This window comes from Notolabrus celidotus, chromosome 16, assembly GCF_009762535.1.
Source record: "Notolabrus celidotus isolate fNotCel1 chromosome 16, fNotCel1.pri, whole genome shotgun sequence".
NCBI lineage: Eukaryota > Metazoa > Chordata > Actinopteri > Labriformes > Labridae > Notolabrus > Notolabrus celidotus.
Window position 1 is genome coordinate 8,851,506 of NC_048287.1, and position 12,133 is coordinate 8,863,638.

Genomic DNA, 12,133 nt, shown 5'->3' on the forward strand with positions numbered 1-12,133 from the left:
CAGCGTCTTCAACATCTAGCCTCTACCTCACCAAAATAACTTCACAGACTATTCTATCGGCAAATGTATGCTCATCACACATGAAGTATGTTGGCATCAGAGCAATTTCATTACAATGTTCATGTGTTTGGATCAAAGAGGAGTGAAATTCTCTCATTGAGATAGCATTGCAGTTGACCTAGACATGGGTCTGATTCAGGTCCTGATGTTCAGGACTCATGATTGACAAGGACTCGAGTACTAATGACTCAGACTTAAGGCTGGTTTAAACCTTTGCGTTGACCCTACGCATCAGTGGCTGACGTGGACGAGACACTACATACTTGTGCATGGACGTGTTCGTGTCGGGCAGCAATATTCCACCAACGCTTGGGGGAAGTGTGGTCTCTTTAATCGTCGGGTCGCCTGTTTCCCACCTCTAAGTTTTTTGTCTACTTTTTCACAGTGATTCAAGGTTCATCATGTTAATTTACAGCTCAGACATGCTGCTGTTTATCATACAGCAATGTTTACAGGGAAGAATAGAGAGGAGTCGTCGGAGCACAGCCGATGTGAGGCGATTCCGGAAGTGCTGTAAATTCAAGAAATAAAATGCCACCAATGGGACAATCACAGGGCTTTCAATCCACGGATGCGTAGTTACATTTTGGAGGAGGTGGGCGTTGGCTACATGCAGAGGTTTCTACATAGGTAAGGGGCTACGCAGAATTACGCGCCTAGGCTTTGGGGACGGGGATGATTTGATGCAGAAGTATAAAGCAGGTTTTATGTGGTGTTCACACCAAGCACGAAAATGAATTAAATGTAAAGTCAATGTAGAGACGCGAAAAGACACGAGTAGTGTTCTGGCGGTGCGAATGGCACGAATTGGGCGACATGAATGGCGTGATTTGCACGTTGAAATATCTGAACTTCAGTGAATCCATCGCGCTGCGAAAGCCAATCAGCGTGCAGATCATCCTGTGACGTGAGGTGTGACGTATGGACCAGCGGAGTTTCACTCATCTGGAATATATGGGACACCTTGAATATATGGGACTCTACCCATTTTTATGGGATCAGGAATAAACAGGAGCTCACTGTGAGGACAGAGAGTGAGGAGGATTATCTGGTGAGTTGTGAAAAACTTAGTGTGTCACTTGAATCCAGCTATCGGTTGTAATAGGAAGTTAGCTCTGCCCCCTTAAGAATATCCGGCTGCCCCATTCCATGTCCGCGAGCTCAACCTTGTTTGATAACAACAGACTAGTTTGGTGTGGGAACAACCCCTCCTCCATCTCGCGAGTAAACACAAAACATTCTCGCGTCTGTATTAATGCGAATAGCGCGACCGTTTGCGTCAGGTTTGAACGTGACATTAGACTACGACTCAATTGTTGACTGCATTCGGACTCTGGAGGACTCAGACCTAGTGATACATACAGTTTCATTGGGGTTTTTTTTGTTTTTTTTTAATAAGACTCATAATTTATTCAGTTCGGAGCAGCCAACAGGTTTGTTCACCTGTGTGTATGTTGTTGTGCCGTCTTGTTCAGCAACATTTCCTACCAAGATAAGAGCTCTTCTTTCAAAGATTGTATAGTGACTACAGCAAGAACAATGCATCATATTCGATATACCATCGAGGTGATGGCCAACTTGGGCTATTGATAACAAGATGTTCACTAAACAGGAATAAATAGTGGATGGGCTACAGGTGTTTCTAGTTTATTAGACACCTGCATTGATCCCACTACAGTTGTCTGTTTCTTCACATCCTAAAGGTACCAAAAAGTCAGTCCAGGTTGAGACAGCCCATAGTTTGGAGTCTTTGGTTTTTTGAATGGAGTTTGGTTTTAACCTTTTGCACTAAGTCAGGACGTCAGGACAATTTCAGCTCTGAAGAACTTAAGGTCACATTTACGAGAGCTTGAATATTGAACAGAGGAGAATCATACATGTTGCTTCACCATGGTTTGTAAACTCTTCCTGTGTGTGTGTGTGTGTGTGTGTGTGTGTGTGTGTGTGTGTGTGTGTGTGTGTGTGTGTTTGTGTGTGTGTGTGTGTGTGTGTGTGTGGCACAGAGTCGTGCATGCTGATGCCAGTACCCTCCTCTCAGAGGTATTGGATCAGTGTGCTGACATTTGATGATGATGATGGTGATGGTGATGATGATGATAATCCAGGCTGAGTCAGAGACCACCTGTTCATCAGTTTCTGCTGCTCTGCTCTCTGCTTCCCTCTGCTGGACACACTCTGACACACAGGCTGGGAGAACGTTTTTCACAATAACTCACTAATTTCATTACCAAAATATATTTACACTGAAAAAGAAAAACGTAAAAAAAGAAATATTTTGAAATAGATTTGTGTGTCATTTGGTAACTGTGCTCATGACAGCCATAACATTTAGTTTTTTACCAACCTCATAGATGTAAACTTATATTTTGTTGAAGTGCATGTATTTTCTTTTGTATTTATGTGTGTTAAAAATTAAACTGAAACAAAAAAAGTCGATTATGAACAGACACTGAAAATGAATGTTTCTGTTTTTTTTCATTAACTTATTCATTCATTAACATCTATAAATCTGTTGGGTATAAGTACAAAGTAAAAAAATCCCTCTGAACTGGTTCAGAGTAATAATCTTAAGTAGCAATAATCGTAAAGAGTTATTTTCAATACTAAAATGTCAACTTATCATAAGTTGAACATTTTATTTGCAATGCAATAAAAACATCCTGCTTTAGTGTTTTTTCCTGTTTCTGGCAAAGGGTTAACATCCAGAGGGCTCCTGTATTTATTCAAATTTGATAAGCTGATGTTTATAATCTCATTTTATTAAGCGGAAACCTTTATTACTGAAAAACGCAGTCAATGCAGTTCCTTGAGTGACCACTTGAGGCTGTCTCCAAAAGTCACGGAGGCCCCAATAACACCCATATTCATATGTTTACAGTGGAAATAAACAAAAACAGGGTTTGATCTGAACAGCTTATTTCTTCATTCATACACGCTGCACAGGGGTGAATCTTTTATAACTCAGCCTTTATGATTACATTAGGGCTACGAGTTATGCATAAATCAGCATTAGTATTGGGCGTGTCCGATTTGACTGACAAGTGGGTGTGTTGTAGCTGTTTACCAGAAAGGCCCGCCTCAGATCCACCTCTTTACCTGTTTGTAGGTTGATTGAAAGTGAGGTTGAGTCAACGTTTCCATGTTTGACAAGCAATGGTTTGGCTTCATATGCTTCCTCAGAAACCATTGGGAAATGTCACTAAGACTGTCCATTTTTTTGTACAGTCTCTAAATATTAACAGGACCAGTCATTCATAAAGGTGAGGAGAAGGAGTTTTATCATGTCACTAAATCTTGACTTTAAAGGATGGTCTTCAGCACCTCTTTTAAAGCTCCTGAGAGAAACTAGCACTGATCCTTATTATGAGCATGAAAAGCAAACCAAACCATCAGAGAGAAACTGAAATGATCATGACAAAGTTTCCTGATGGGTGATACATTGCGAAAATAAATAAGGAAGGATAAGTTTGTTGTTAAAAACACTGCTGACACATCTAGGCCTAAAATCAGCAGACACAAGATAGCGTCAAAATCTACACAACCTGAAGGTTCCTCACGGGAGGTTTCAGAAGGTTTCAGTCTGACATCGGAAAGTAACCCACAGTGTTATTTTATTAAGACTGAAAACACAGACTGAAGTGTTCTTTAACTCTCAACAGTTTGATCAACCCTTCTCTACAACAACACATGTGTCACAACTCTGTGTGTTGCAGTATTCTGAACACATGTTAGACAGCAGTGTTATATACATGCTGCTGAAACCTCATTAAGAATTGCAGCTGACAAATATAAAGTAACTCACCATGATTCAGAGGTTGTAGTTCAGAGGGCAGCAGCAGTCAAGGGTCCAGGAGTGTACAAAATCAGAGCAAAGACACAAAACAAATGTTAGAGACATCAGTAAAACACACACACGTCATGTATACAGAGTTATTTTCAACCTTCATTGCATCTTAATGGTTCAATTTTCTTCTGGCACACAGAAGATAGAAATCATTTCCCGACAGTATTCAAAGAAGTGTGTCTCACTACTCAGGTGTGTTAGGTGTTACAGTAATGCCATTTTAACTACATACAACTATATAAATGACAATTTTGTTTGTGCACACAACATCTAATGTGTGTTGCTCTTTCTCAAGTGCCTTAATTTTCCACATTAAAGAGTTCACAAAAGGAACTGTAGCAAAACCCTCAGCTGTGATTTCTGTACATCAGAATAAAACTTTTTTTGGAAGTTTTGTATATATATATTTTTCTCTTTTCTGCCTTAACTGAGAGAAACACACTGAATTAAGTAGGAGATTGTGAAGGGAAAGTGAGGAATGACATTGCAAAGGGCCAAGGGCCACATCTTTTGCCTGTAGCCACTGTTCATGGGCCGTGCAATTTAACTCCCCAAAAGCTGCACTCCATGTTTTGCATGTTTTGCATGTTTTTAGATGATATAACTGTTTTTGCACAAATCTAGAGATAGTAATTCACTCAAACCTGTTTAACACATAAAACCCCCTCTGTTCATGTCAAGTAGCCTATCAAAATAAAGGGGGACAAAAATATTTATATGATTTACAGTATATATAATTTACACGCATGGTTTATCTGTTGAAAATAAATCCTAACGACATTCTCAAAGGCATGACATGATTGAAAGAAACTAGTTATAGGTCTGTGGCTGTGTTTGACACCAAGCTCTCACAGCAGGTTAGTGTGCTCTTCTCTATCTTTTACTATGTAACAAGTCAAACAACTCCTGACCGTCCTACATTGTCACTGTAGGCCGTGCTCTCAATAAGTGCTAATTATACATAACTCACAAAGCTGACTCACTTCTACTCCAGCTGCTCTCTGTGCTGCAACTTTATTGACATAGCACAGTAAGTACTGAACAACGAAATGCAGATTAGCATCTCATCCAAAGTGCAAACAAGCTAAAAGGTTCCTGTAAAGATGGATATATGGAAGAGAGGAGGAATATACAGGATGTGCTATAACGGTGTACATAATTAAGTAGATGACATTAATGAACTGTGGTAGAGAGAGAGAAAAGCTGTTCCCGAGCCAGCTGGTTCTGGAACCAAGAGTCCTGTAGGAGGGCAAACATATAGTGCTGATGAGACGCTGGCCAGTTTTCAGCACCCTCTGCAGTGCTTTACGGTCATCAAACTGAATCTGAGGAGACAGATTAACCCTCTTGAGCGTTCTAGACCAGGACCAAGGTGTTTAAGGTCCTCAGGGATGTGGACTTCCAGAAACTTAAAGGGGGACACACTCGCCCTCAGGTGCTGTGATGCTAATGGCTGTGTGTGCCAACCCCCTGGTCTTTCTGACATCCACGATGAGCTCGTTGGTCTTCTTGGTCTTCAGGGCCAGGTTGTTGCAGGCAGACCAAGTCACCAGCTGCTGGGGCACCTCTTCCCTTTTATACCAATTCATTGTTGCTGCTTATCAGGCTAATCATCGTTGTGTTGTCTGCAAACTTTAATAAGGTACTAGAGCAATGCATCACTGTGCAGTCGAGGGTAAAGAAGGAGAGGGTTCGGCACACAGCTCTGGGGGACACCAGTGTTGAGGGTGACAGTGGAGGCCATTTATCACAATCCCTCTGTGGGTGTGACCAACCAACATAGCTCCTCTAATCTGGCACAGCAGGATGAGAGGAGCTGAGGTGTCTTTGGAAAGTCAAGTTTGTCTTGATTGAAGCACCTGAAGTTTCAAAACGAGCAGCTGCTGGATGTTAGCACCACTGGGAATAGCTGTGCAGAAAATCGATTATAAAAGTGATGGTACTTCTTCATCTCTGCAGAATGTTAGATCCTTCTGTCTCTACAGTCAAACATAAATTAAAAGTATAACAAATTAAATCTCATAAAACAGAAATGCATCATCTTTATTCATTTAAACCAACCTAAACAAAGTGAGGTTTGCTTCGTGTTTGTTAGGATGCAGAAAAAGACCCAGTTTGGTTGAATCCCGGTAATGTGGATGGTTTAAATATTTAATGCAGGTATCCTCACTGTGTCAGCTGTGTTTAAAGCTGCAGGATTCTGCAGAGGAGCGAGAGTGGGAGTGAGGTCCCTGTCATGGAGCTGAAACACAAACGAACACAATCCTCGGCAGTCTGCACTGTCAGAGTATTTTTATCTGTTTTTATCATTTATTTATAACCCTCTGTCCTGCTGCTGTGGGCCCTCACTGACTGAGGCTATATTTAGCTGCTCCTTTTGAAATTTTTCTGCCACATGTTTTATGGATTTTTCTGTAAACAGGACATTTTCTGTGTTACTGATTTGAACAGCTGAAGTTTTATCCTATTATCAGTAAGCTTCTGTGCGCTTAAGCCACGGCTGAACATATACAAGTTGGGAAATGGAACGACTTTATAAAAATCCTCCTGAGATGTCTTATTAAAATATCTGACTGTCCAGAGTTTGGACTTTAGCTCCTGATAAAAAAAACTTTGTGCAGCTCAGGAGTCATCTCGAGGACAGATGCATCATGACTTCACTGTTTAATCTGCGAGGAAAAGTTTTTAAGGTCTGATGTTAATAAGAGTATTTTAAAATGATAATCATATTCCCTCAGATTTCCTGCACTGACACAGATCTCTGAGTTTAAAGGCTGAACGGTTTGTGAAAATAAAGGATTTAATCTGCCTTTGTAGTGATTTCAAAGCTAGCTGACAGATATCATCTAACATGGGATGGATGGATGGATGGATGGATGGATGGATGGATGGATGGATGGATGGATGGATGGATGGATGGATGGATGGATGGATGGATGGATGGATGGATGGATGGATGGATGGATGGATGGATGGATGGATGGATGGATGGATGGATGGATGGGAGCAGTAAACCCTCCCTGGTTTCAAACTCATAATTTTTTTACAGGTAACTTTTGGCACTTTGTGAGAACATGCAACATAATCCAGATTAAAACATGTCCTCTTATTCTGACGACTGAAGGATGATACTGACCTGACGCTCTTCATTTATCAGGACAAAAGTTGATCAATAATTGAATAATCCGTTATGGTGGCATGAAGGCAACTGTTTAAGTTGTACCCTCTGTGCAGAAAACTGAGAGCACTGAGATTATTTTCAACATTCAGCACATCTGTGACCAAGTGAGTATAACTGAAGATGTAAAGGTACACACATGGGGCGATTCAAATCAGTGAGAGGGATAATGAAAATCAATACTCTTTTCAAACAGTATAGGGGTCTGTCTGTCTGTCTGTCTGTCTGTCTGTCTGTCTGTCTGTCTGTCTGTCTGTCTGTCTGTCTGTCTGTCTGTCTTGTTCATATACACCATACTGAATTTTGGCCAAATCAGTACATACTGCTAGTAAAGTAGGTGGTTTCGAAAACAGCCTTGGACATTAAAGATGCACTGCCAGTATCTTAACTCTGACTTTGACTCCTCTTCATTTAAAAACTAATATGGTCCTTTTGACTCAATGTTGATGTGATGTTCTCGTTTCTCTCTACTTTTTCTTTTCTAAAATCTGATCCCAGAGAAAATAAACTGTGTTCCTGTCATTCTGACTGTCTGAGAGGTGTTGTCATACCTGTATGTGGTGTGTATAAGAATATACTACACAGCTGCATAGTTTAGGAGGCCTCGCAGCCTCTGAGATGACTGTTGAAAAGTTTTGAAAAGGTCCTCACTGTGTGCAGTTGGCTGCTATTTCCCCTGGTCATCAGGAGAATTTTGCATGTTCCTGTTATTGTTCCGATTTTGTAGCTGTAAATCTGTAAATCTGTAGCATGTGAGTATAAAAATGTGAATAATTTGTATTCTGACTACATCAACAATTGTAAAAGTACAACTATGTTTGAGATGTTTTAAAAGTCGTTCGAATACTAAAGTGTTTTTTATATCTGACTTGTACTGGAGTCATATTTGACCAGGAGGCTCTACTGTATACTGTGACTCAGAGAATCAAAGTGTGTACTCTGTCCACCTCTGGATACACCAAAGCATCTTCTATCTGAACATCTCATGTTACAGCAGCAGAGGAATCTGCCTCCTTCCTCTCTTGTTTTCTCCATCTCTCTCCTCTGCCTGCACACAGTTGCATACTTTCTGCATCTGTGTGTCACGACAAAGACGGTGCCAATTAAAATGCACCATCAAATATTCATGATTTGAGGAAATATCAGGGAGGAGGGATCTCTGTGGTGCAGAAAGCTCTGGTTTAGTGTGTAACAGTAATGATTCAATGAGTTTAGCTTCAGAGTGAATGTTTCTTCATTACTGACACTGAACATCATCATATCCCCACTCACTTTAATATGAAGTGCCCCAGTTCCCCATTGGTTCACAGTGTTCATACACAGTATGTCAGTATGTAGATGACTATATCAAGGATTAGATACAACAAGATAAAACAGTGATTGAATACATACATTTAGGGATGCACAATGATACAGATAATCAACAACAACCTGCTGATGAGATTACTGATATATATTTTGTACATGTTTGTATTTAAAGTGTGTAGTTTTTGTACACTGAGCCCGAGTACTCCTGTGTTGCTTTAATGACTTCTCCATGTTAAAGTCTTCATCCAGCCACTGGGCCGTCAAACTCAGCATACTAAAGTCAGAAGTCCATCTGTCCCCATGCACGGTCAAACTTCTGTCCCTAACGTTGTTGTAGATCAGACTGTGAGTGTGTAGAGATCACATCATACAGGGCAGGTAAAGATACGTCTGCAGAGCAGACTCAGGATACTGTTCTAAATACACCATCAGCTGCTGAAATCCTCAGTCTTCTACCTGATGAAAGGTGACTCATCAGGTGCTGTAAAACTCCCTGATTCTGTCATGAACTACTTTAGTTTTGGGTTGTCTCTAATGAACTTTCTGCAGCTCTCACATGCCTCATGAATCAGCACTACAGCACTCAGTGTTTTCTTGGTGCTAATGGTAGCTGTGGCTACTGCTGCTTCAAATTTCTTCAACACATCTTTGATGGTTAGAGGACTTTTTCCTCCTCTCTGAATACTTGCAGCTCATGTTATTCAAGTTGTAATTATCAGTTGTTTTTCTTTGATAAAACTGTAAAATCAGATTAATAAAAAATTAAAATATTCAGATAACTGTCTGATAAACACTGTGCATCCCTAATTGTAATATAATGCAATACAATATGATACGTGTGGTACAATGAGATAGGATATGACACGGTACCAGTCAACATGATGTAATATGTGATGATGGCTTAAGATAATAAGACACAAAACAATGTCACGAAACAGTAACATATAGTACTCTGTACCGGGACACACAGCAATATGATGCGCTTTCACTGCTCCCTTTATTAAAGTTTGTCTTGGGCTCAGATGCTGCAAACATTTCTCTGACTACACAGTATATTAATTAATAAATAAACAAAACACAGCCTGTAACCAGAGAAAGGCCCTTCTACCTCAGGCTCGAGGAGGAGGCTCAGTCTGCTCTTTAATTCTTGGAGGGACAGTGTTAGAGGCAGAAAGTGGGACACAGTTAATCCAGATTACTGAAAAGTGTTTAGGACTGAATTTACTCGACTTCTGTCTCTGGTCTGGATCGTCATCAGCAACAATAACTCATATTTCTACTCTGCCTGAATCACAGGACTCAGCTTGTGAGGTCTGCAGTGCTTACGTTAGCACAAACAGAAGCCTGGCTCTGCCTCTATGCAGACATTTGTCAGGGAGAACTGTCAGGGATGTGTGAGAGAACATGGACACACAGAGAGATGAGGGACTTCTGTCAGAGCTGCAGGAACACTCAAACACTGCTGTGAGTCTGTCACCTGCTGTTCAGCTCCATATACACCCACAGCTACACACACACTCACACTCATCCTCTACAATAATATCACTTTTATAATCTAGTCTGAGGTTAAAAAGAGGCAAAGCATTCCCTCAACCTGCAGCTCTGTAAGTTTGTCTAAATAATGTGTGCTACATTGTAAAAAGAAGCAGAACTGCTCAGTGTTTCAGCAGCAGCATGCAGCAGATTAATGAAATATGCATCACTGCATGAGTTTGCTTTTACTGTACTGCGTCTGCCAGAGAGCGGAGACCCACTGACAGGGACCTAAACCAGGCCAAATACATTTAACAGTACAGAAAAGCTCTGGAACATTCCTCCTGCCTCCCTGGTAACACTTCATCAAACAGACTGTCTGCCTTTAAACTCCTGCAGCAGACACATATTTACAGCAGAAGAAGAAGAAAGAGCAGCACGGTACAACACCTGAGAGCTCCCGGTCTCCGCTGGCAGATGTTCGGTTTCTTCCATCCGTCTGCAGCTGATCTCACAGCAGCATCACCGGCTGCAGCTCCGCACACCGACACGCAGCGCAGCGGAGCCGCGGGGGAGTGTCCGCCCCGGGCTCACTGCTGCGTCAGGCTGCCTCAGTCTCAGTCAGAGCGGGAACAAGGAGGCTGTGCCCAAAATACAGGAATAATAATAGGCTAATATTTTGTATAAAGACGACACTCAGTCCGCTGTACAGGCAGAACACAGTGCCACAACTCAGAGGAGTGTGGGTGTGAGGCAGGAAGAGAGAGAGCACACAGAAAATAATAATGATAGCACCTCACTCTTCTGCTGCGTTTGAGAGCTCAGCAGGAAATGACTGATCCATAAACACAGTCAAATTAAATTATCATAAGTTTAATAATTAAAAGATGTGAAAATCTCGTGTCCTCATTTGCTCTGTGGATATTTGAATCGTTATTTGATTGCTTGAATTTTCTCGGCAGGAGATGTGTGTGTGTTTGTGTTCTCCTGCTCCTCCTCCAACATGTGACTGCATTATGTTTATATTGTTTACAGTTTAAGTAAATCACGTGACCTAATTACTGTACACACCTCCACACTATCACTGTAACGCCATCTGTATGATACACACTCTAATGGTGAAATACAAGGGACCATCTGGTGTAAGTTATGGCTGGACACACACATTAGAGCTGCAGCTGAGTGCCACACACACACACACACACACACAGATATATTCTGTAGATGGTGTGGCTGCCTGCCTGTTTGAACATAATAGTGCAGCTGAGGGCAGCAGAACTGCAGCAGAACAACACACACACACACACACACACACACACCATCCCTGCTGTACAGTCTGAACGTGACACAGCTGCACCGTTCATTTAGTCAGAGAAGAAAACGTCTGGTTACTTCATTGCACATGTCAAAAAACAGTCTCACTCATATCTCCTGTGGCCATCAGCTGTTCTCATCATGTGTTCACATATATCCAACAGCACTGCAACACACCCTCATTGTTAGCCAATCATATGGGTGCTGTCTTTTTCAAAATACTGCTTTCTCCTCCAGTTCATTCATGCATTTGTGACATGTAACCCTTCACCTTCACATCACCACCCAGTCTATACAGCTTCATCATCTTCATCCTCTCATTAGTCTTACACCAAGGTTAGTCTGCATGTTTGGAGCATGATCATAGCCTTATCTTGGGTGTCCGGACCTGTGAGCTCTGAAAATCCTTCATTTCATCCCATGGAGTCATAGTGAACGACGATCGAGGCCACGTCTGGGAACAGCTCACATGTTTGATTTTTCTTTCTGTCTTCCACGTGATACTGACCAACGAGAGCACAGAACACTCTGTATGAGCAAAAGTTACGAGCGTAAACAATCAAAATGGTGAGGAGTAAAAAAGGGTGATGATGCAGGGGCTGCGAGATGGACCTACGAGAAAGAGGACGAGTAATGGAACAGTTTTGAAACCAAACCAGTGTTCTTTCTTTTAGTTTGACATGGTTCGACTGCAAACTTCCTGCAGTCTTCCTCAGAAGAGTCACATGATGTTTTGTGACTTGTCTGTCAGCTGATTTTCAAAGATTATGTCGTGTTAAGGCCTTTCTAGTAAATATGGCATTCTGGCTCTTCTAGTATTTATCAACTTTAACACAAAGACACCTTCCACTGTGCCCCACTCTTTCCTCTTCATCACCCCGATGGTCCTCACTTTCTTCTACATTGTGTGCATTGTCTTCTGTGGTGTCCTCTTTGCTAACTGAGCTCAGGTTCAG